The sequence below is a fragment of the Glycine max genome, chromosome 18 (genome assembly GCF_000004515.6).
Source record: "Glycine max cultivar Williams 82 chromosome 18, Glycine_max_v4.0, whole genome shotgun sequence".
In the NCBI taxonomy this organism is placed as follows: domain Eukaryota; kingdom Viridiplantae; phylum Streptophyta; class Magnoliopsida; order Fabales; family Fabaceae; genus Glycine; species Glycine max.
In genome coordinates, this window is record NC_038254.2 from 34,649,227 (window position 1) to 34,674,945 (window position 25,719).

General features: G+C 40.9%; 1 non-coding gene and 1 pseudogene across 1 annotated transcript; one reads left to right on the forward strand and one right to left on the reverse strand.

Moving 5' to 3' along the window:
- LOC106796974 (uncharacterized) overlaps nucleotides 1–21,877 on the reverse strand; it is a 98,232-nt pseudogene extending 76,355 nt beyond the window's left edge.
- A 1,119-nt stretch (nucleotides 21,878–22,996) lies between these two features.
- LOC113000236 (small nucleolar RNA R71) lies at nucleotides 22,997–23,103 on the forward strand. The gene has a single exon (XR_003265527.1). It is a non-coding gene; the product is annotated as a small nucleolar RNA R71 (small nucleolar RNA).
- Nucleotides 23,104–25,719: the final 2,616 nt, after the last annotated feature.

Below are 25,719 nucleotides of genomic sequence, written 5' to 3' on the forward strand. Positions count from 1 at the left end.
AATCTTGTGTTTTGGAACCCACATCATCTTCCTTCCGCTGCTGCTACTTTGAGTTCCATGATGTGGATGGCCATGTAGATGATAGCAAAAGGGCTTTATGTGACCATACTTGCCACAGTAGTGACACCTCCACTTCTTTCTTTTGCTCTTTTTCTGCTGCGTTTCATGATGTCGAGACCGATGTTGTGACATCGTGGCTCCAGTGCTGTTTTTGGCAGGAACAAATTCTGTCTTGGTTATTCTGCCAGCAGATTTATGATTAAACCCAAGTCCTCTCTGGTTTCCAACATTCTTCCCAAGCTGTAGCACCTCATCAAGCATATCTGAGCCTTTATTCAGCATCTTTATTGATTTTGTCTTGTTTTCCAGTTTAGAGTTCAGAAAACCAACTTCTCCTTTAAGCTCAGAGATCTCCTCTTCATGTGCCTCCTTCTCAGCCTCCAGATTTGCAATGACCTTCTTCAGTTGTGCTTCTTGCTGAAGAATCTTCTCACTTTTGATGCATAGTTTTCTATAGGATATAGCAAGCTCATCAAAAGTGATTTCAATATCACTTGAATATTCATCAGATTCAAATCTCCCAGTGAGTGCATTCACATCTCTGTCAGAATCACTTTCTTGTTCACTCTCTGTATCATCAGACCGACATACAGAAAGTCCTTTCCCCTGCTTCTTGAGATGGGTGGGACATTCAGCTTTGATGTGCCCATAGCCCTCACACCCATGGCATTGAATTCCTTTGCTGTGACTGGGCTTTTCATCTGACTTTTTGTGGTATTCACTACCTTTCCTGATGTCGAAAGGGATGTTCCGGACATGTGGTTTCTGCCTCCTGTCCATTCTGTTCAGCACTTTGTTGAACTGTTTTCCAAGGAGCACAACTGCGTTAGTCAGACCTTCATCAGTATCCAGGTCATACTCATCTTCTTCTTTTGTCCAGTCTTCTTCTGGCTTCAATTCATTAGTGGGCTTTCCTTCTGTGTCCAGCATCTTGGGATGTTCCCAGCCTTTGATGACAGCTTTCCAGGTTCTGCTATCCAGTGATTTGAGGAAGGCCACCATCCTTGCTTTCCAGTATTCATAGTTGGTTCCATCCAGAATTGGTGGTCTGTTCACTGGTCCTCCTTCTTTCTCCATGTTCATCAGAATTTATCTCCCTAGATCTCACTCAGTGATTTAGAGTGCCCGCTCTGATACCAATTGAAATTCTGACACCGATGACAGATGTCGTACCGGATGTCACGACATCACGCTTCAGAACATGCAGATTATATTTGACAGTATGAACAGTTTAAACAAGTAAATAACACAAGAGAATTGTTAACCCAGTTCGGTGCAACGTCACCTACATCTGGGGGCTACCAAGCCAGGGAGGAAATCCACTAAAATAGTGTTAGTTCGAAGATCTAACAGCCACTGTTTACAACCTTCTCACCTAACCACTACCCATGCAACCTCTACCTAAGAGCCACTCTTAGATATGAGAACCCCTCTCACTCCCTCTCAATCACTCTCCCGTGTTTACAAATAAATCAAAGACACACCAGAGATTGCTCTCTGAACAATAGAGATCAACTCTACACACTCAGGTCCAACACTTGATGTTAGGGTAACATCAAGGTGGCTCACAAAACACTCAAGTCCCAAAACTCACAAAATAACTCTTCAATCTCGGACTTGGTAGAAAAACCCGTGCAGCCTTCATGTTTATATAGCAGTGTACGTATCTGGGCTGCAACAACTTGCGCTGGATAAGATCTATCATTCTCCTGAAAAATCTGCACTTAAAGATCTAAAAGATAAAGTTTGATCTTTTAGTTTTTATCTTTAATCTTTAATCCCTGAACGAACTATTCAAGTTTGTAATTCGAACTTTAATTATCTTTTAATTCGTTCCTAAAGATAGATCGCCTAATCTGTTGCTGACTGCACATTAATCTGTTAAAGGTATAACAGATTTATGTGTCCAGTATTTTCGGGCAGGATGTCCTGGACATTGTATCCGACATCGTGGATCCTGCAGCTTCAATTCTTCATTTGACATTTTATCTTGCCTTGTGCATTGTGCAGCCCGATCTGATTCCTTGACATAATGTTAGCCATCATGTGCAGCAACTCCAGCTTTCCTTCATTGTCTAAGTGCTTATGTTTTAACAAAATTTTAGCCAATCTTTTAAAACTCAGTAAAGCTAAGCACTAACATCTGCTGTACTCCCGCTCTTTATGTATGGTTGGTTTCACACTTTTTTCGCCAAGAGGTAAGGAGGGGCAAATTGGGACCAACTCTTAGCAAGCAAAGAAGGAGCATCTATCAACTGGTTCCCTCAATGGAAGGAAGGAAGAACCGGAGTTCTTATTTCATGCAGAGGATTTCCAAATGTTCCCGTGATGGGGATGAGGGGTTGCATAAGCTACAATCCCGTTCTTGCTATAAGACAACTTGGCTACCCTATGAGAGGGTCGCCACTAGAGGATGAGCTCGCGCGTGTCATTTCACGAGGCTTCAATAAGACCAACGTGGAGACACTTCAGAAGGTCCGCAAGGCATAGGAGGTGTCGCAAAAGAAGGACAAGGAACTCAGGGGCAGTAACAATGGGCCCATCGGTGGCTATCGTAAGTGGTTAAAAGCCCACGTGCAAGGTTTGGATTGGCTTCCAAGTTTGAGAACCGCTAAAAGAGAGGAAGTTGAGGCACTGGAGGAAGACGAAGAAGTGCAGGCCCTTAGGGCGGAACTCGAGCAAGCCCAAACAGTTAAAGAAAGGTTCAAATCAGCAGCTCTGAAAATCCGAAAAGAGAATACCAAACTGAGAGATGTAAATGTGGATACCACCAAAGCCTTGGAACGAGAAACCAAGAGGGCTTGTAGGGAAGAACACGGCTGGAACAAGTTCCGAGGGGCTCTGTGGGGCAGCAACAGCGAGCTTAAGCTCCGGAGAGAGGAAAGGGACCAATCACGAGTAGACAATTTGATCTTGAAAGATGAGTTGAAGGTTTGCTCAAGGTCCAAAAGAAACTTGTCTCAGCGGTTATGCGAAACAGAGACCAACATGTTAGCTATCATTAGCAAGTACCAAGAAGAACTAAATCTAGCTACGGCCCACGAGCATAGAGTGGCGGACGAGTATGCCCAAATGTACGCGGAGAAGGAGGCTAGAGGAAGGGTGATCGACTCGTTACATCAAGAGGCAACGATGTGGATGGACCGATTTGCTCTTACCTTGAACGGGAGTCAAGAACTTCCCCGATTGCTAGCCAAGGCCAAAGCAATGGCGGACACCTACTCCGCCCCCGAGGAGATCCACGAACTTCTCAGCTATTGTCAGCATATGATAGACTTAATGGCCCATATAATTAGAAACCGCTAGGAAGTTTGTATTATCACTCAGATCTTGACTAGTTAAACTTTCTGAATAAAATGAGTTTATCCCGCATTTTTACTCCAAAGATCAGTGCGAATCAAATCACTCCCGCATTTTATCTCTAGCATGCATTCATATCATGCATCGCATAAGCATCTCTTCATGGCATCATAATGAACATATCATTGCTGCATTTGTCCGTTATCATATTCCAGCATCACATTTTGCATGAGTCATTGCATCATCATGCATATGCGTTCAACATACTTTTTGTTCTACAAACTGCATACCTTTTGTTTTCATGTTTGCTCATGCATGATCCTTGCATTTTCCTCTACAAAACAAAAACAAAAAGGGAAGCATGAAAATTCATGATGCATTCTTGGTTGCATATATTCGGTACCATGAGCCAACCATGTTGGGATCATAAACCCATTTCTAAAAAAGAAAAAACAAAAGAAAATGAGTGAACATGGTACCTAATGCGTGGTTAACTAGGAAATGATGTTTCTTCGGGCATCTCAATTCCATAATTACATTTTCCATGCATAGCATACGTATTCCTGAGTCTTTCATCCCTATGAAATGTTGTTGAAGTATTGGCGGCCAGAATTGCCATTCCTTGGATTACCGGGTTGAACCAAGCTCATGCTTTTACGAAAAGGTTCATCAAGTCAAGTTGAAGTATGGAAGTAACCATCTTGCAAAAAATTGGTGCAAAAGATGGATCGAGTTACAATGCTGCTTCATCTACTGCCAAACACATTTAGGACTGTTGATGTCCTTGTTACTTCCAGTTTCACCTTGACCAAGATGTCACGAACCATGTTGAAAAATCTAAATTGATTCAACCCCATGTCCTGCGTAAAAATTCGCAATACTTCAACTGTGTATCATTCATATACATCCATGCTTTTCATTGGTTGCATTGCTCATTGCATTCTTTCCTTGAAAAAAATAAAATAAAAAATAAAAAAATAAATATAAAATAAAATAAAATAAAAATGAACTTAATCATTGTCAACCGAAAGAAAAGAACACACTTTACAGCGCCCTTGCCGAACTCATGCTAGAGCTAAAGTAATGAGTGAAGTAGAGGAGGTGCAAGAACAGATGAAGGCTGACATGAAGGCCATGAAAGAGAAAATGGCCACAATGATGGAGGCCAATATGAGCATGAAGGAGATAATGGAGGTCAATTCGGCTGCATTGCTAAGGTGAACCCAATGCCCCCATCTGGCCTCAACCAAATGAATCATCCAACCTCAAATATGGTAGGCAAAGATTTGAGAAGTAGGGACGACCCCCATGATGTGCAAATTCAAAACAAGCACACCTTATTGCCATATGGTCTGCCTCCCAACTATACACCACCCGATGTGGCGTACACTCCCAGTGAGAATGTCAATAACTCCACTCCTATACCCATTGAGAGCCAACAACCTCAATCTGATCATGAACATGTCTCTCAACCCATGGGGGAGACACATGAAATTCCCCACCACAATCTAGCTGACTTCGAGCCTTGCCTCAGATATGCCACTGGAGGGCAAGCAGTTGGTGGTATACCTATGCCAAACACTTTGGAGGGCCCTCAGTTTCGCCCACAACCACAACCCTTGCATTTTGCGGTGGGAAGAGCCCCTCCTTCTATGGCTGAAAAGGGAAAGTTGGATCATATAGAGGAAAGGCTCAAGGACATTGAAGGAGGCGAAGATTGTGCCTTTGCTAACCTAGAAGAGTTGTTCCTAGTACCCGAACATGGTCATTCCCAAGTTCAAGGTACCGGACTTTGACAAGTACAAGGGGACTACTTGCTCCAAGAACCATCTAAAGATGTATTGTCGGAAGATGGGGGCATACGCAAAAGATGAGAAACTGCTGATACATTTTTCCTAAGAAAGTCTTACTAGGACAATTGTCACCTGGTATACTAACTTAGGAACCTTCCTGAGTCCATTCTTGGAAGGACCTAATGGTTGCCTTCGTTAGGCAGTGTCAGTACAATTCTGATATGGCTCCGGATAGGATGCAACTACAGAACATGTGCAAAAAAGGGGCACGAATCTTTCAAAGAATACACCCAAAGATGGAGAGACTTGGAAACTCAAGTAGCGCCCCCAATAACAGAGAAAGAGATTATTACAATGATAGTAGACACGTTACCGGTGTTCTACTATGAAAAATGGTGGGTTACACACCTTCAAGTTTTACAGATTTGGTCTTCGCTAGCGAAAAGATCGAAATCGGTCTGAAAAGAGGCAAATTTAATCATCCTGCTTTGATGAATGAGAAAAGTGGGGCAAATGAAGAGGGTGAGGATAAGGGAGAAACCCATGCTGTGACTATCATTCCTATACGGCCAAGTTTCCCACCAACCCAACAATGTCATTACTTAGCCAATAACAACCCTTCTCCTTACCTACCACCCAGTTATCCACAAAGGCCATCCCTAAATCAACCACAAAACCCACCTTCCACACAACCAATGCTAAACACCACCTTTAGCACAAACCAAAACACCAACCAAGGAAGGAATTTTGCAGCAAAAAGCCTGTAGAATTCACCCCAATTCTGGTGTCCTATGCTAACTTGCTCCATTATCTACTTAATACTGCAATGGTAGCCATAACCCCTGCTAGATTTCCTCAACCTCCATTTCTCTGAGGATACGACTCGAACACAACGTGTGCTTATCATGGAGGAGCCCCGGGGCATTCCATTGAGCATTGTATGACCCTGAAGCGTAAGGTGCAAAGTCTAATTGATGTGGGCTGGCTGAAATTTGAGGAGAATCGCGTATGAGTCCAGACATTGACAAGCGACACCACACATGGGGCAATTTTGAAAGTTGTCTGTTAAATGTCTCTAATGACTCACCAGGATTTTCAAGTTTATGCCATTATTATAAACCACAATTACAATGCTAAAATGGATGAATTTGACATCCTTGTCTCTCTCATCCTCTCACAAACACATCTTTTCTTATTCAACTTCCATCGGAATGTGAGTGTAAGCCACTGGTTTGTTTGCTCAAAGCGACCTGCGCTCCTGAGTGTTGACTTCCAAGACCGTTCAATCAGAGATTACTCATCTTGCACGTTGGTGGGGGTGTCGTAAAACGACAAGTAAAGCAAAAATAAGTTTCAAAATAAAAAATAATAAAGGCATTTGATTGATTGTGTTTTCAAGTAAAAATATAGACGTTCATGTGACCTCATTTTATCATTCTGGAAAGTTTGTCTTTTTTAGAGAGAAGTGAGTTATCAAGAATAGAAGTCATTTGACTTAATCCATCAATTGAAAAATCCTTCAACTATTTCTCGTCCTTGAAAGTCCTTTTTGAGAATCAATCGCTTCTTCCTTGCTACAAGGTTGTGAAAACAAGACAACGATTGATACCACAAAGCCCTACACTGGGGCAATGAGGGGCATCGTGCATGAGCCTTAAGAGGACTACACGTCCTCACCATCAGAGGACTAGACGTCCTCGCCTTCAGAGGGCTGCACGCCCTTGCCATTAGAGGACTATACGTCCTCACCTTCAGAGGACTACACGTCCTCACCTTCAAAGGACTACACGTCCTCACCTTCAGAGGACTACACGTCCTCACCATCAGAGGACTGCACGTCCTCACCTTCAGAGGGCTGCACGTCCTCACCTTCAGAGGGCTGCACACCCTTGCCGTCAGAGGACTACACGTCCTCACCATCAGAGGGCTGCACGTCCTCACCTTCAGAGGACTACACATCCTCACCATCAGAGGGCTACACGTCCTCACCATCAGATGGCTGCACGTCCTCACCTTTAGAGGACTACACGTCCTCACTTTCAATGGACTAGACGTCCTCACCTTCAGAGGGCTGCACGCCCTTGCCATCAGAGGACTATACGTCCTCACCTTCAGAGGACTACACGTCCTCACCTTTAGAGGACTACACGTCCTCGCCTTCAGAGGACTACACATCCTCACCATCAGAGGGCTACGCGTCCTCACCTACAGAGGGCTGCACGCGCTTGCCATCAGAGGACTAGATGTCCTCACCATCAGAGGGCTGCACATCCTCACCTTCAGAGGACTACATGTCCTCACCATCAAAGGGCTACACGTCCTCACCATCAGAGGGCTGCACGTCCTCACCTTCAGAGGACTACACGTCCTCACTTTCAATGGACTAGACGTCCTCGCCTTTAAAGGGCTGCACGCCCTTGCCATCAGAGGACTATATGTCCTCACCTTCAGAGGACTACACGTCCTCACCTTCAGAGGAGTATACGTCCTCACCTTCAGTGGATTGCACGCCCTCACCTTCAAAGGGCGACACGTCCTCAACTTCAGAGTGCTACACGTCCTCACCTTTAGAGGGCTACGCGTCCTGACTTACAGTGGGCTCCATATCCACCCCTTAAGGTAATTTAAGGTCCTCTAGCCTTAATGCTTAACCGAGACTTGCACTCCCGGTTAAGGGGCCAGGAGTTTCTTTTTATCCGTTCCTCGGCCACCCCCTGATATTGGAGGGCGCCAACTGTGCGAGCACGACCAGAAAGGGAGGCTATCACGCAGCTGCTATACATACCGGGGCAAGATTTCACCCGTGCCGCTGCAAAGAGACGAGTGTGGTTCATGCGCGCCAACATGACCGCTCTTACACAGATATAGATGACGTTCCTACTTAGCAACATTCTGCCCAACGACTGCAATGCCGATCTCCCCATGTGGAAGTATCAGTTGGTCTGTGCCGTTTCGACACAGGTAAGTATGCATGTGGCTAAACTGATTTCTGATACCATCCACTATTTGTAGGGATCATGCCCACAAGACATCCAGTGGACCCGGAGAAGTCCAACAGGGCCCTGGGGTTTCCAGCTCTGGTTACGGGCCTCTATCAGTCCTACAGGGTGCCCGTACCCCCCGGCAAGGTCATGCCATCGCGACATAGGTAAGTATGCATATGGTTCAAACTGATTTCTGATATCATCTATTGTTTACAGGGATCGCGCCCGCAGGACACCCAGTGGACTCAAAGAAGTCCAACAGGGTCCTGGGGTTTCCAGCTCTGATTACGGGCCTCTGTCAGTTCTACGGAGTGCCCGTCACCCCCAATAAGGTCATTAGGCCCCCTATTAATCGGGCTTTCCTCAAGAGGTACTGCGCCCCCAGGCAGGCACAGGGCGAAACACCACAGCAGCCTGGGGATGGCTGGCAGCGGGCAACAAACGCACCGCCACCACCTTTAGAGTTCATCTCAGCTCATTCACAAAAAGGCTAGAGCATTGCCTACGACACATGGCCGACCAATAGGCGACCATAGTCCAAAGCCAAAGGTAAGCAAAGTACTAGGTCCGTGACCGACAAGTCATCATGTGTCCAGCTCAAGACGTTAAAGAAGCGCTATTAGGAGGCAACCTAGTAACTTTTAAATTTCTGCTTGTTATTTGATCACCTTTTGTTTCACAAGTCATAGTAGGACACACCTAGTTGCTCATGATCCTAGGAATTTAAATAAAACTAGCGCAAGCAAGGAAGGTAGTCATACCTCAAAATATATGTATGTGTGTTTAGGTAGCAAGATACCTTAGATATGCATGTATGTAGCAAAAAGATATCTCACAAAATATATATATGTATGTTTAGGTAGCAAGATACCTTGGATATGCATGTATATAGCAAAAATATCTCACAAAACATATATATGTATGTTTAGGTAGCAAGATACCTTGGACACGCATGTATATAGCAAAATACCTCACAAAAATATACATATGTTTAGGTAGCAAAATACCTCATGGAAAAAGAAAAAAAGAAAAAAAAAAGAAAGAAGAGAGAGGAAATGAACAAATGATAAATAACTTAAAAAAGAAAAAAAGAGGAAAAGGAAAAGAGAGCAAGTAAGGAAAGAAAAAGAAGGAAGGAAAAAAGAAAATAATAAGAATAAAGAGTTGTCTAGCTAAAAAACAACATGCTCGTTAATAGAGATAATTTCCAACTTTTATTTGAAGGAAAAAATTCGTTGATCATAGCTAGTTTTTGAAAAAAATGTGTGTACACATTTGAAGGGTAAATGCTGTGAAAGTTTTTCCGAACACCCAAGATAGACTCGGATGAATGCACAAATTGATAAAAGAACATATTTTGGAAGCACTGGGTTGACTAAAATAGGGAAAATGAATTATGAGCCCTAGCATCGCATGACCAAAAAATTTTCGACACTTAAGTGTCCACATAGGTTCATGCATGATTAGTTTTGCATAAAATTTCCAAATCATCATTATTGCATTTTTGTCATGGAAATAATGTGGGACATCCCCTTTTATCCTAGGACCAAACCAAACCCTGACATATATCAAGTCCAACCATGCTACAAGCCTCGAGCCAAAATCCCAATTTACCATAAATCTTGACCCAGGGTGAGAATGTCAATCCTTGCCCTCGGAAGAAAACAAATAAGGGGAAGCAAAAAGAGAAAATTCCTAATCAAAGAGCGAGAGAAAGCAAAAAAAAAAAAGAAGAAAGAAAATTCCCGATCAAGGATCGGAATAACAACAGAAGAAATATGCAGAAAAGTCTTTGGATTAGACAATATCTGAACAATACAGAATTGTCACCAAGTAAAAGAAAGGAAACCACGACCTAAAGTGGTCCTCTCCCTTTGATTGCCAACCTAAATCCTGTGCGTCGGTGACTTGTTCACCTCACACTAAACAAAAACAGAAAAGGAAAAAGTCAAAAACACTCAAAGCCAAAGTTCCCACCAAATAAACACCATTCCCAAGAAAAAGTCCTATTGATCCATGATCACGCATGTAATCTTTGATTTGATAGGAAATAATTTGCAAAATCAAGTCATGGCATATCTATGGTTTGGAATTAGGATGAAACACTTACCCGTGTGAGATTGATACACTTTGAGTGATTTTCTTCTATTTTTGTTGAACCCAGTGTTTCCTCTAAATGCTCATTTAGAAGCGAAATGCTAACATCCAAAATCTCATTTATGGTTATGAGAAGATTTAATCAGTATACTTCCCTTCCCCGGTAGACACATTGTTTTTCATCCGAAAAGCATATGTTGCTCTGATTAGTTGGAAGTTTTCTCTCTTTACTAAAGCATGTTCGCATTTTAGTGAAGAAAACACCGAGACTATTTTTAGTCTCACAAGTTATCCAGAACTACGTAGGTCTGAGCTCATTGAGGATACGTAGGAGCAAGAGCCTCGCTTTTGTCGGCCGCCCCACAATTTTTGTCATACTGACACTTGAGTCACGTGACATGCGGAGATACCCGAGTGGTTATCCGTTTAAACTTTCTTTTGCTATCTCTAAGACTCAAAGCATGATAGCACGTAGAGATTAACGTCGTCTTCTGCACCCTTTGTCAATCGCGGCCAACAAGCCCGTTGACACGCAGAGATTTACGTCATCTTCCGCGCAGACAATTTCTGTAATACTGTCACTGGAGTCACGTGACATGCGGAGATACCCGAGTGGTTATCCGTTTAAACTTTCTTTTGCTATCTCTAAGACTCAAAGCATGATAGCACGCAGAGACTATCGTCGTCTTCTGCATCCTTTGTCAATCGCGGCCAACAAACTCGTTGACACGCGGAGATTTACGTCATCTTCCACGCAGACAATTTCTGTCATACTGACACTAGAGTCACGTGACATGCAGAGATACCCGAGTGGTTATCCGTTTAAACTTTCTTTTGCTATCTCTAAGACTCAAAGCATGATAGCACGCAGAGACTAACGTCATCTTCTGCACCCTTTGTCAATCGCGGCCAACAAGCCCGTTGACATGCAGAGATTTACGTCATCTTCCTCGCAGACAATTTCTGTCATACTGACATTAGAGTCACGTGACATGCAGAGATACCCGAGTGGTTATCCGTTTAAACCTTTTTTTGCTATCTCTAAGACTCAAAGCATGATAGCACGAAGAGACTAACGTCGTCTTCTGCACCTTTTGTCATCCAGAGGCGGCGGGACCGATGACATGCGGGAACCAGTTGGTCCCGCATTTTTACCTTTATCATTCAAGAGCAGCAAGTTGGGTGGTGAACGCGCATAGACGAATTATGCGCCTTTGTCATCCAGGGATAGCAAGTCAATTGCATGTGGAGATATCATATGGTCACCCGCAACTTTTGTCAACCGAGAGGAACGAAATTAGTGTCTTATCTTTACTTCCTTTTTATCTCCAATAAAAGACAAGTAAAGAAGGGCAACTGTCATACCCTAATTTCGTCCGGGGACCATTGTTTGGTGGCATGCAACTTTCATTTGACCACTTCGAGGTACTTGGCACCCATCGTTAGGAAATTCGTGAAGTTCCGTGACATGCCGGAAATCAAAAGAAAGCATCGTTGCACAATTCGTGGAGTTCCGTGACATGCCGGAAATCAAAAGAAAACATCGTTGCACAATTCGTGAGGTTCCGTAACATTTCGGAAGTCAAAAAAAGGGGGGATGGTTGCGTAATCCGTAATGTTTTGTGACATTACGGAAAGAAAACAAGTATCGTTACGTAATCCGTAAGGTTCCGTAACGTTACGGAAAAAGAATCAGCAAAGAAGGGGGGTGAACTTATCAAGATAGGGGTGTAAATAGCAATTCGAGTCTAGGCCCTTCTAGAACGTTTTGGAAGTTGGGTTGCTTAAGGAGGAAGCAACTGAGCGGCAAGCTCCTCCACGTTTTTGAAAAGTGGTTTTCGGGGCTTCCGTGGCTTCCGTAATGCTTCCGTAAAATTTTCGAAAATCTTGGGTAAGCATATTCCACTTAACATTGGTGAAAGGGAAGAGAAAAAAGATAAAAATCAAATCTGAAACACTTCCGTAAGGCTTCCGTAACTTTTCCGTAAAATACGAAAAGGGGGGTTGAACTTAGTAATTCGGGTGCGCTTAGAAATCTTCTTCATTAAGTCTCTGGGTGGCAAGCACCTCCCTTTTTTCCTATAAATAGGGGAAGGGGGAGCTGTTTAATAATGTTCAAGACCCCTTGGCTATGCATTTCGGCTATTTTGGGCAAAAAACACGTTTTCGTGAAAAAAAATCGAGTCGAAGTGCTTCCGTAACGCCTCCGTAAGCGATTCTGTGGAAATTCTTCATCGTTCTTCGTCGTTCTTCACCGTTCTTCGTTCTTCGACGAGTAAGTTTTCAAATTCGAGACTTTCAATTCATTTCTTGTTTTGTGTACTTTCACTTTAATTTCGTTTACTTTCAGTTTTCTTTTCTTCCGTTTTTTAACGTGCTTTAGTCATTTACTTAAGTCATTTTCTCGCCTAATCAAAAAATAAAATAAATTTCCACCGATCATTTGAATTGTAACATCCGTTAATTTCTGTTAAAATGAAATCCGACCGTTCGGTCATGCCGTAACCACGTTGGAAACCAAAAAGAGGTAAAATAATAATATCATAATCAAAAATATCTTTTAGTAAAATAAATCAAAAAAAATCAATCGGACGTTGTTCTTTGGGATTTCTCTTTCTTAAATCGAATCGACTAATAACCAAAGTGAAACTAAGGCTAAAATCAATTCATAAACCAAACTTTTGTCATCGCCTAAAAAAGCCATTTTCAAAGGTCCAACGCCTTGAAATGGTCTTTTCCGCTTTTATTGGTTAAGTGTAGATTTTTAAAAAGCCTAAAATCAATATGTAACTTTGTTACCTCTTTCAAAAATAATGAAATCATTAATGGTCCAATGCCTTAATGTTTTCTCACTTTTCAAAAGAATCGAAAGATTGTCTAATGGTCCAACGCCTTAAATGACCTTTCATTCAATAAAAACTAAAAAATAACTTAACCAAAATGCTTTGTTCACAAAAGAACTACGTAGGTCTGATTTTCTCATCACAATTGAGGAATACGTAGGAGCAAAGGGAAACGCCCTTGTCGACCACAAAAAGATAAAAATATAAAAAGGCATAAAAAAGACATAAGAACGTAAAAAGAGAAGATAACATAAATTGAAGTCATATTTGCACATTTGATTAAAGGCTGCCGTCTCTTGTGACGGACGTGTGGGGTGCTAATACCTTCCCCGTGCGTAAATACAACTCCCGAACCTTTCACTTAAAGTTCGTAGATCACGTCTTTTCCGGTTTTTCTGACGTTTTCTTCAAATAAACGTTGGTGGCGACTCCGCGCGTATTCCTTTCTTGGAACACGCACCCATGAGCCCCGCGTCGCCCTCCCACCGAAGGGTAGGTTGCAACACATATAAAACTCTTTTCTTTTCTTTATATATAGACACGACATTTGTTCACAACGCCTCTTTGTCTTTTTTTTTCTATTCTTGGCGTTATCATGATTTTTGTTCGTTTTATTTTTAGGACGACGTTCCTAAAGGAAAACTCTACAAGGTTCCGGAATTTCAACAGACATTATCGACAATAATGAAGTAAGCATTAACGCAAAAGTCTAAACAAAATGTATGCACAAAACAAAAGACAATCGAAAAAAACAAAACAAACGTTAGTCCCTCAAGTCATAGAAACAAGATAACATACAAATGATAAATGATGGAACATACCATATTGGGGATCCCACGGTCATGTGGCTCCGCATGCCACCAGACTCTTGGGTCACGGTAACAAAAGGTGGGGTGGTCGACAAAAGCATGGCTTTTGCTCCTACGTATCCTCAATTTGTGATGAGGAATTCAGACCTACGTAGTTCTTGATAACTGTGAGACTAAAAATAGTCTCGGTGTTTTCTTCACTAAAATGCGAACATGCTTTAGTAAAGAGACCAAACCTCCAATTGATCAGGGCAACATATGATTTTTGATGAAAAACAATGTGTCTATTGGGGAAGGAGAGTATGCTGATGAAATTTTCTCATAACCATAAATGAGATTTTGGATGTTAGCATTTCGTTTCTAAACAACCATTTAGAGGAACACTGGGTCCAACAAAAATAGGAGAAAATCACTCAAAGTGTATCAATCTCACACAGGTAAGTGTTTTATCCTAATTCTGAACCATAGATATGTCATGACTTGATTTTGCAAATCATTTCCTATCAAATCAAAGATTACATGCGTGATCATTGATCAATAGGACTTTTTTTTGGGAATGGTTTGTTTCTTTGTGGGAATTTTGGCTTTGAGTGTTCTTGGCCTTTTCCTTTTTTGTTTTTGTTTAGTGCGGGGCGAGAAAGTCGCTAGCGCACAGGATTTTGGTTGGCAATCAAAGGGAGAGGATCACTTTAGGTCGTGGTTTCCTTTCTTTCCTTGTTTACTTGGTGACAATTCTCTATCGTTCAGATATTGTCTGGTCCAAAGACCTTTTTGCATGTTTATTCTGTTTTCTTCCGATCTTTGATCGGGAATTTTCTTTCTTTTTTTTGCTTTCTCCCCCCTCTTTTGATTGGGAATTTTCTCCTTTTCTCTCTTTTTTGTTTTCTTCCGAGGGCAAGGATTGACATTCTCACCCTGGGTCAAGGTTTATGATAAGTTGGGAATTTGGCTCAGGGCTTGTAGAATTGCTGGTCATGATATATGTTAGGGTTTGGCCAGCGGTTCGGGGATAAAGGGGAGGTCCCACATTATTTCCATGATACACATGCAACAATGATGATTAGGAAATTTTATGCAAAACTGGTCATGCATGCACCTATGCGGACACTCAAGTGTCAAGTTCTTATGACCATGTGACACTAGGGCTCAGGATTCATTTTCCCTATTCAAGTCAACCTAGTGTTTCCAAAATATGTTCTTTTATCAATTCATCCGAGTCCATTTTTGGGCGTTCGGGAAAATTTTCACAACATTCACCCTTCAGGTGTATACACATTTATTCAAAAAACTGGTTATGATCAGTGAATCTTTTTTCAAAGAAAAGCTGGAAGTTATTTCTCTTCAAAAGCGTGTTGGCTTTTCAGCCGAAAGATATATTTTTTGTTCTTTTTCATGTTTGTTTTTGTTTTTTTCTTTTTTTTTTCCATGAGGTAGTTTGCTACCTAAACATATGTATATTTTTGTGAGGTATTTTTGCTATATACATGCGTATTTGATCGAGGCCGTACCCGAATCAAATAAACATGAAAATGCAGTAACTAGGAAGTGATCCTAGGTCGTTTCCCAACGAGCAGTGACAAGCCAAATGTTCATAATATACTTGCAGTAATAGTAACGATGGGGGGGGGCTTTGTTTGTTTTGTGATTAAAGAGCAGAACAAGTAAACTGGAATACGAAACTACTAATATTAAAAACGGGTTGTTTCCTCTGATTCAGAAGCCATTCTCTTATCCTGGGTTATGGAGAATTCGTCCCTAACAGTCAACCACTTAATCCAACCCTATTTCAATTTACTAAGCGAAAATCAACTTAGGGTTTTCAATATGTGATTAGGCACCACATACACCAGTTAGCCCTTCGTCCATTAAGCATGAACGCAAGTTAGGCTCAGAGGCAATTAATCGAACACGAAGCGTGCACTGATTAATATTCACGAATTTGGGATACTGGTGAAGGGAGAACTGCCAGGAAACCACATTACAAGCGAAACCTCAAAGAGAGTTGGGCTTCGTCCTCAAAAGGAAACAACACCAGAAAATCTAGCCTTCCATGGATTCAAACAGAAAACGCAATTGAAACATGAAGTAGAAACGTAAATGAACGGAAATGTAAATGAACAGAAACGTAAACGAACAGAAATGTAAAATGGAACAGAAACATAAATGAGAGTAGAAGAAGAAGCAAGAACGAAATTGTAATTAGAAGCAGAAAACGTAAAATTGCATTACGAACTCAGAAGCATCAAAACAAAAAAAATGAAAACCCTAAAACAAAGCTCTGAATAATGAATAGCATAACAGAATAGAATGCCCTGCACGAATCCCAAGGCAGCTATTTAAAAAGAGTCACTCAAAGTCACTGGGCCCTATTACAATACTCTGGCCCAAAACGAAATAAACATTGAACAACATAAAATAAAATTGCGAAATTTCCTAATTAGAAATTAACTAAGATAAGCGCTGCTTTATTTGCCCTCTTCAAGTCCACAACCAAAATCCGGATTAAGCCCAATGTTTCATTAATTCCTGAAATTAGATTAAAAACATCAAATTAGCTAAATGAGCCCAAATAATAAAACTGCCTAATTAATTGACAATTAAGACCAATCAATAATTAAAATGGTGCAAAAAGGGTTTAGAAAATAGAAGAAAATGATGGCACATCAAAACCCCCCATACTTAGCCTTTTGCACTCCTGGGCAAAATGAAACAAAGAACAAAATCCAAGGATATCAGAGGGAGACAAACAAAAACATTCACATATTTCTCAATGAACATCAGGGAATGAAAGGAATGGGTAACATCTAACATAAGGAGATCCAAAAAGTCAAGACATTCATGAAAATCATCCAAGCAACCCAATCATGGAAAAATAGTTAATCAGCTCAAGAATGAAAAGTGATAAAGCCTCACAAGATATACACTCTATCTCTCAAGTGTCTAGGCTACTATTTACCCTCAAAGCACCCATGAAACCAAACACCACATAAACTTGGCAAGATTCTAAAATTGACAATCAACCCATAAACACAAGCACATGAGGATCAAAAGGTCTTTTAAGGTTGTAATGGGGCCAAGGACAAGGTATGGAGAAATATGGAATAAGTGGCTAAATCCCAAAGGAATAGAGGAGCAAAGGGGAATAAGTGCATATTAAGAAAAAAATAAAAAGAAGTAAAGATAAAAATTAAACATGAAGAGTAGAACCAAGAGTTTCATCATTCTTGTGCCATTTAAGATCTTATTCACTCAACTTTATTGCTTTTCTTTTTCTTTTTTCGATTTTCTTTTTTTTTTTTTTTTACTCTTTAGCCTTTGAGAAACAACATTTCATTCAGCATGTCCAACATTTAACCAATATACAATGTACATCAAGTATGGCCCAAAATACATCATGAAGCATAGCCAACAAAACAAGTTGTCCAATGAAACAAAAACCCCCCACACTTATTCCCAAAACAATTCCAAAGCTCCAAAATTCCTTAAGGATATGGTAATATCATGGTTTTTCACTTAAGGCTTGTAGTGAGCTTCAAAACAAGGAAAGGGACACAAGGCTCAAAAGGGCTATCAAAGGAATTAATTTAAGGTAAGTCCATTTGGCTAGAAGCTTATAAGAACAAAATTGCCTTAATCATTTCCAAATATGCATGTGAATTAGGACGCATCAACAAGAATCAAGCCAAGGCTATTGTGCAAGCAATCAATGGGGCAAAACACACCAAATGATTATAATGATGGATGGCTCAAATTCTCACAAAGGTAAAATCATCACTTTCAAATTGAGCTTTCAAAACTATCATGACATGTAGAGAAGAATCAAGGATTTCAAGTCACAAAATGTCAAGAACTTTTATTTTCAAAACAATTACCCATTTCTTGAACATATCCTATAATTCAAAGAAAAACATGCAAAGTCGTACGTGCACACAAAATTGACCCAAAATATTAAACTAAAAATCCGACGAAACTAACAACATTAACAAATTAACACAACTAACAAATTAACAAAACCAACAAAACTAGCAAAACCAAAGAACACTCCCCCCAATCTTAAACAACACATTGTCCTCAATGTAGCACAATTAAAAGATTAAAAACAATTAAATCATCAAAGAGAATCAGACAAGTGTAATAAAAGCAAAGAAGGAGATAGGAAAAGAAAAACTCCCTAAGTCATGGTGGAGGAAGAGTAGGGTGGAGTAAGGAAGTCTCTTCCACCACTACGTCCACTAAAGAAGGGTTCGTGAGGAATGGCTTAAGTCGATGTCCGTTGACCTTGAAGCTCTTGTTTGTGGAGTCGCTTTTGATCTCAACTGTACCATAAGGAAAAACATTAGTAACAACAAAAGGACCAATCCACTTAGACCTCAACTTACCACTCATGAGTCCAAGCCTAGAATTATACAATAACACTTTTTGCCCAACCACAAAGTCTTTTTTAACTATCATGCTATCATGGAACTTCTTGGTCTTTTCTTTGTAGAACTTGGCATTCTCGTAGGCTTCTAGGCGGATTTCATCTAACTCACTCAGTTGCAACTTCCTTTCCTCGCCAGCTTGATCCATAGAGAAGTTGCAAGTCTTCACTGCCCAGTATGCTTTGTGCTCAATTTCCACTGGAAGATGACATGCCTTTCCAAAGACAACCCGATAAGGAGACATTCCTATGGGTGCTTTGTAGGCAGTCCGATGTGCCCAGAGAGCATCATCAAGCCTGGTACTCCAATCTTTCCTGCTTGGCTGCACAATCTTCTCTAGAATTCTCTTGATTTCCCTGTTAGAAATTTCTGCCTGTCCATTAGTCTGGGGGTGGTATGGTGTGGATACCCTGTGTACCACCCCGTACTTTTTAAGCAAGGCATGCATTGTCCTGTTGCAAAAATGGGTTCCTTGATCACTAACAATTGCTTTAGGTACTCCAAACCTGCAAAACAGATTAGACTTGACAAAGTCTGCGACAACTTTAGCATCATTAGTTCTAGTGGGCTTGGCTTCCACCCATTTTGAAACATAATCAACTGCAAGGAGAATGTAAACATAAACAAAAGAGATAGGAAAAGGACCCATGAAATCTATACCCCAGACATCAAACACCTCACAGAATAGCATAGGTTGCTGAGGCATTTGTTGTCGCCATGTAAGTGTATTTCCTGCTCTCTGACACTGCTCACAAGTGCTGCAGATCTTCCACGCATCTTTAAAGATGGTGGGCCAATAAAAACCACAATCAAGCACTTTGCGAGCTGTCCTTTGAACACCAAGATGACCTCCCGGTGCGGAAGAATGACAGAACTGCAGGACTGAGTCAGTCTCATGATCTGGAATGCACCGTCTAATGACCTGATCACTGCACAATTTCCACAAGTAGGGGTCATCCCAAATAAAATGCTTAGCATCACTTTTAATCTTATCTTTTGGGCCTTAGATGCTAAGGGAGGAAAAACAGAGGCAACTAAATAATTGACAATGTTAGCAAACCAGGGAGTAGAAAGAGAGTCAGAAATACTATACAATATATACAAATGATCATCCGGGAAATCATCCCGAATAGGTGAATCTGCATCAGAGACACGTTCGATCCGACTCAAATGATCAGCAACTAGATTTTGTGCTCCACTCCTATCACGGATCTCCAAGTCAAACTCTTGGAGCCAGAGCATCCATCGGATCAACCTAGGCTTAGAATCAGCCTTCTTCAACAAGTACTTTAGAGCTGCATGGTTAGTATAAACAATAATGCGAGTACCAAGCAAATAAGATCGAAATTTTTCAAGAGCAAAAACTATGGCTAGAAGCTCTTTCTCAGTAGTAGTATAATTTGCTTGGGCAGCATCTAAAGTCCTAGAAGCATAATATATCACCCTGGGCAATTTATCAATTTTCTGAGCAAGGACAGCCCCCAATGCATAATTTGATGCATCACACATAAGCTCAAAAGGGGCTGTCCAATCGGGTGCCTGGATGATGGGGGTGGTAGTCAACGCTCTTTTGAGGCAATCAAAAGCCTCTTTGCATCTGTCATTAAAGTCAAACTCCACCTTCTTTTGCAACAAGTTGGACAGTGGAAGGGCTACTTTGCTAAAATCCCTTATAAAGCGCCTGTAGAATCCTGCATGACCAAGAAAAGATCGCACCTCTCGCACACAAGAGGGGTAAGGCAATTGTGAAATAACAGAAATTTTTGCAAGATCTACTTCAATACCCTTATTGGAAATAATGTGGCCTAAAACTATACCTTGCTCAACCATAAAATGACATTTTTCAAATTTTAGAACAAGGTTAGTTTCAATGCATCTATTCAAAAAATTTTCCAAACTATTCAAACAACCATCAAAAGAGGATCCATATACAGTGAAATCATCCATAAACACCTCTATGCAATTTTCTAAAAAATCACTGAAAATACTAATCATGCACCGCTGGAAGGTACCAGGGGCATTGCACAGGCCGAAAGGCATCCTCCTATAAGCAAAAGTGCCGAAGGGGCAGGTGAATGTGGTCTTTTCCTGATCCTCAGGAGCAATAGTAATTTGCATATAACCAGAAAAACCATCAAGGAAACAGTAGTGGGATTTACCTGCCAGGCGTTCAAGCATCTGGTCAATGAATGGCAGGGGAAAATGGTCTTTTTTGGTAACCTGGTTCAGCCTCCTATAGTCAATGCAGACTCTCCAACTGTTCTGCACCCGAGTAGGAATCAGCTCCTCCTTCTCATTTCTGATCACTGTGAGGCCAGTCTTCTTCGGGACTACCTGGACGGGACTCACCCATTGGCTATCGGAGATAGGATAAATGATTCCAGCTTGCAAAAGCTTGGTTATCTCCTTCTTTACTACATCAAGAATCACCGGGTTGAGTCTTCTCTGTGGTTGTCTTACTGGTTTAGCTCCATCCTCTAAATTTATTCGATGCATACATGTGGATGGGCTAATACCAGGAATGTTCGCTAGGGTCCAGCCTATAGCCTTCTTATGCTTCTTGAGAACTGACAACAACTTCTCCTCTTGCTCATCAGCAAGGGAGGCAGATATAATCACTGGAAAACTCTTGCTATCATCCAAGTAAGCGTATTTTAAATTTGATGGTAGAGGCTTCAATTCTGGTGTGGTCGGCTGGACAGTGGTAGAAGGAGATGGTTTCTCAGCCTTTACCTCATAAAGAAAGTCAGAGGTATGTGTACTTCCTGAAACATGGTTAGTCCTATCTGACTCTATAAAATCAATCTCAAGAGGTAAAACACCACCACCAGGCATGCAATCAATATCACTCTCAGATTCACTCTCAGCATCAAATTCAGACATATGATCAAGTACAATTTCAGATTCAATGCATGAAGAGTAAGAGGCATGCAGATTAGAATAAAGATCAGTCATGTATTCATCAACAACATGGTCAATTATTTCAGCACGAAATACAGAAAGATCTTCAGATGGGTATTTCATAGCATCCAGAATATTAAAATGAACAGTTATGTCACCAAATTCCATAGACAGTGTGCCTGCATAAACATCTATCTTAGTTCTAGCAGTTTTCATAAAGGGTCTGCCTAGAATGATGGGAACTGATCCTTGAGAAAATCCATCTTCCATATTCAAAATATAAAAATCAACAGGGAAAATCAGTTCACCAACTCTAACTAAGACATCTTCTATGAAACCAACAGGGTAGGCAACACTTCTATTAGCTAAATGAATTACCACATCAGTTGACTGCAAGGGGCCTAGAGATAGAGAATTAAAAATAGACAGAGGCATAACACTAACAGAAGCTCCTAAATCTAGCATGGCATTGTCAAACTTACTATTCCCTATGATACAAGGTATGCTGAATGTACCTGGATCTTTGCATTTTTCAGGAATTTGAGGAACAGATTTACCAATCAATGCGGAGACATTTCTGCCCATGCTAATTCGTTCACTTCCTTTAAGCTTCCACTTATTAGTGCACAACTCCTTCAAGAATTTGGCATATCTTGGAATTTGCTTTATTGCATCACGTTTCCAAGATCTCTTTCTCTGCCTCTTCCATTTTTTTTGTTGGAAACTGCTCTTGGAGGGAATGGAAGAGGGGGAATGTGCTGCTTCTGCAAATCAGAATTACCTGTGGAAGAAGATTCACCTGCACAAAAATTGTTAGGTAAATTTTTGTCATCACCTTTTTCTGGAATAGAGTGAAGTTTGGCAGGTTCATTTGCAGATGAGGAAGGTGCTATGGGTTGAGGTCCTTGACACTGCTTTCCCGACCTCAATGAAATGGCACTGACATTTTTGGGATTTTGGACAGCTTGAGAAGGCAGCTTGTCAGAATTCTGGGACTGTTGTTGATTCAATTGGGTAGCTAATTGTCCCATCTGATTGGTTAAGCTCTGAATGGAGGCTCTGGTCTCTTGCTGAAACTGCATGTTCTGCATAGTCATTTGCCTCACAAGTTCTTCGAGGGAAGGTTGTGGAGGGGCCTCAACAGTTGGTTGTTTCTGGGGTTGTTGTTGTTGTTGGATTGGTGGAGGAATGTATGGTCTGCTTGGGCCAGCAGCATTTTGGAAGGAAGGAGCAGGCTGCTGTTGTTGTTGCTGAGGGCTGGACCATCTGAGGTTAGGGTGATTCCTCCATCCAGGGTTGTATCTGTTGCTGGAAAGGTCATAATTGCTCTGCTGTGGTTGATTTTGCTGCTGAGGTTGAGGAGGTCTATTGTAAATATTTGCAGCATAAGCTTCAGGCTGCTTAATTGCTCCAGGTTGCTGCATGGAAGGGCAAAGGTCTGTATGGTGGTCAGCAGAGGAGCACAGACCACAAACCCTTGCGACAGGTACAGATTTCTGATTCAAGGCCAGCTGGGTTACCAAGTTGACCAACGCATCCAGTTTGCCTTCAAGCTTCTTAGTTTCAGATGATGCAGATGGGTTTGTAGCTACCTCATGCACTCCTCTAATGACTATGGCATCATTTCTGGCGCTAAACTACTGGGAGTTGGAGGCCATCTTCTCAATTAAATTTCTGGCTTCAGCAGGAGTCATGTTTCCAAGGGCTCCACCACTGGCAGCATCTATCATACTTCTCTCCATATTACTGAGTCCTTCATAAAAATATTGGAGAATAAGCTGTTCTGAAATCTGATGGTGGGGGCAACTGGCACATAGTTTCTTAAATCTCTCCCAGTACTCATACAGGCTCTCTCCACTGAGTTGTCTAATACCTGAGATATCCTTCCTGATGGCTATGGTCCTGGAAGCAGGGAAAAAAATTTCTAAGAATACTCTCTTAAGGTCATCCCAACTCGTGATGGACCTTGGAGCAAGGTAATACAGCCAGTCCTTTGCCACTCCCTCTAATGAATGAGGAAAAGCCTTCAGAAATATGTGATCCTCTTGGACATCTGGGGGTTTCATGGTGGAGCAGACAATGTGAAATTCTTTCAAATGTTTGTGCGGGTCTTCACTTGCAAGGCCATGAAACTTTGGAAGCAAATGAATCAGTCCAGTTTTAAGAACATATGGGACATCCTCATCAGGGTATTGGATGCACAAGCTTTCGTAGGTGAAATCAGGTGCAGCCATTTCCCTTAGAGTCCTCTCACGGGGTGGAGGTTGTGCCATGTTCTCAGAATGTGCAAAATCAGAATGCTCAGAATCAGAATGCTCAAAATTATAATGCTCAACATCAGGATGTTCAAAATCACCAATAACAGAATGCACAGATTCACCAGTAATGGAATGCTCAGAATGATCAAAAGGTATAAAATGATGCCTAACTAATCTATGAAATGTCCTATCTATCTCAGGATCAAAGGGTTGTAAGTCAGATGGATTGCCTCTAGTCATACACTACATTCAGCATGCACACAACTAGTTGCCTTGTCATGTAAATAAAGGTGTAGGTTTGAACTACAGCTACCATCAAATGATATCCAAATGACTTGAAATTTTGTGAGCAACCTTATAAAATTATGAGAAGATAGCACAAAAAATTTCAGATAAAAATTCAAAGTCTAACTATGAAAGCTAAAAATGGTAAGTTAAGAAAAATAAGTGAATAAAACTTGAAAAATAAAAAACTTTTGACAGAATCGCTTTTTTTTTATGATGGAGACCTCAGCCTGCCACGGCGTAGGAAATTTTTTTCTACCCCAAATGCATATATAATAATTGCGATTCTGATAACCGGAGCAAAAGTTATGGCCGTTTGAAGTTTTGACAAACACAAAATTTGCTAGTTTTTTGGAACTTTCAAATCTGACCAAACTAAAGGCTCTAGCTATTTTTCCCACAAAATATGGATTAAAAGAAGTTACCACAAAAAAATTCAGCCAAAATTAACAACCCTAGCTACTAAAACAAAAAATCTCAAATAATTCAGCATGGGTGGTCGCTAAAATCCGTCTCTAATTGATTTCTACTACTACTCTGTTTTCAAGCACAATCTTCACAGCAAAACACACAAGACTGAAACAGGGGAAACGCTTAATGGGAAAACTAAAACAAAACACACATTAAACAAAATACCAGGACACTAAACAACACTAACACACATACTAACACAATACTAACAATTAAACATAAAACACGAAAGGATTAAACACACAACACTAGCTATCTATTATGAACCTTTGGACACTGCTCCCCGGCAACAACGCCAAATTTGATCGAGGCCGTACCCGAATCAAATAAACATGAAAATGCAGTAACTAGGAAGTGATCCTAGGTCGTTTCCCAACGAGCAGTGACAAGCCAAATGTTCATAATATACTTGTAGTAACAGTAACGATGGGGGGGGGGGGGGTTTGTTTGTTTTGTGATTAAAGAGCATAACAAGTAAACTGGAATACGAAATTACTAATATTAAAAACAGGTTGTTTCCTCTGATTCAGAAGCCATTCTCTTATCCTGGGTTATGGAGAATTCGTCCCTAACAGTCAACCACTTAATCCAACCCTATTTCAATTTACTAAGCGAAAATCAACTTAGGGTTTTCAATACGTGATTAGGCACCACATACACCAGTTAGCCCTTCGTCCACTAAGCATGAACGCAAGTTAGGCTCAGAGGCAATTAATCGAACACGAAGCGTGCACTGATTAATATTCACGAATTTGGGATACTGGTGAAGGGAGAACTGCCAGGAAACCACATTACAAGTGAAACCTCAAAGAGAGTTGGGCTTCGTCCTCAAAAGGAAACAACACCAGAAAATCTAGCCTTCCATGGATTCAAACAGAAAACGCAATTGAAACATGAAGCAGAAACGTAAATGAACGGAAACGTAAATGAACAGAAACGTAAACGAACAGAAATGTAAAATGGAACAGAAACGTAAATGAGAGTAGAAGAAGAAGCAAGAACGAAATTGTAATTAGAAGCAGAAAACGTAAAATTGCATTACGAACTCAGAAGCATCAAAACAGAAAAAACGAAACCCTAAAACAAAGCTCTGAATAATGAATAGCATAACAGAATAGAATGCCCTGCACAAATCCCAAGGCAGCTATTTAAAAAGAGTCACTCAAAGTCATTGGGCCCTATTACAATACTCTGGCCCAAAACGAAATAAACACCGAACAACATAAAATAAAATTGCGAAATTTCCTAATTAGAAATTAACTAAGATAAGCGCTGCTTTATTTGCCCTCTTCAAGTCCACAACCAAAATCCGGATTAAGCCCAATGTTTCATTAATTCCTGAAATTAGATTAAAAACATCAAATTAGCTAAATGAACCCAAATAATAAAACTGCCTAATTAATTGACAATTAAGACCAATCAATAATTAAAATGGTGTAAAAAGGGTTTAGAAAATAGAAGAAAATGATGGCACATCAGTATCCAAGGTATCTTGCT